Source organism: Bison bison, unplaced genomic scaffold (genome assembly GCF_000754665.1).
Source record: "Bison bison bison isolate TAMUID 2011002044 unplaced genomic scaffold, Bison_UMD1.0 scf7180017864390, whole genome shotgun sequence".
NCBI lineage: Eukaryota > Metazoa > Chordata > Mammalia > Artiodactyla > Bovidae > Bison > Bison bison.
Genome location: NW_011494962.1, coordinates 6,139,008 through 6,139,793, shown reverse-complemented (window position 1 = coordinate 6,139,793; position 786 = coordinate 6,139,008). Strand labels below are relative to the sequence as shown.

Below are 786 nucleotides of genomic sequence, written 5' to 3'. Positions count from 1 at the left end.
TCTTGTATGGATTTCACCCAATACTGCTGCTGCTGCTGCTGCTGCTGTCGCTTCAGTCGTGTCCAACTCTGTGCGACCCCATAGACGGCAGCCCACCAGGCTCCCCCGTCCCTGGGATTCTCCAGGCAAGAACACTGGAGTGGGTTGCCATTTCCTTCTCCAATGCATGAAAGTGAAAAGTCAAAGAGATCAGTCAGTCATGTCCGACTCTTAGCGACCCCATGGACTGTAGCCCACCAGGCGCCTCTGTCCATGGGATTTTCCAGGCAAGAGTACTGGAGTGGGGTGCCACTGCCTTCTCCCAATACTACACTTTAAAAAAACCCTATGTGTGACAATCCCTGTCTTGGATTCTAATACGAATGGACCTAACACAAGATGCACTCACTGAACACCAGTGTTCTCTTACTTGAAGAGGGTCTCATAATACTTTTAACAAGGGTTGTTGTGAGAATTAAGTGTGAGCATGTCTGTGAAGGGTGGTTTCTGTTAGAGAGTTTCATCACTGCTGCTACATAATTACTACCACTTGTTCTCATCCAGCTCAGTGCATTTCTTTTCTTAAATTGTTATTATTTTTAAACATTCTCCTTTCATTTATTTTTTTTGGCCAAGTTGGGCAGCATGCAGGATCTTAGTTCCCTGGCCAGGTATCGAACCTCTGTCCCCACAGTAGAAGCACAGAGTCTTAACCTGCTGGACCACCAAGGAAGTCCCCAGCACAGTGTGTTTCAGTAAGTGGTTCTGGGAATCCCAATAAGTGGATATTTTCTATATTTTCCTATT

General features: G+C 46.1%; 1 protein-coding gene across 4 annotated transcripts in view; it reads right to left on the bottom strand.

Moving 5' to 3' along the window:
* Positions 1 to 786, bottom strand: part of PTPRO (protein tyrosine phosphatase, receptor type, O) — a 257,373-nt gene that overhangs the window by 14,131 nt on the left and 242,456 nt on the right. The gene's annotated exons all lie outside the window — the stretch shown is intronic.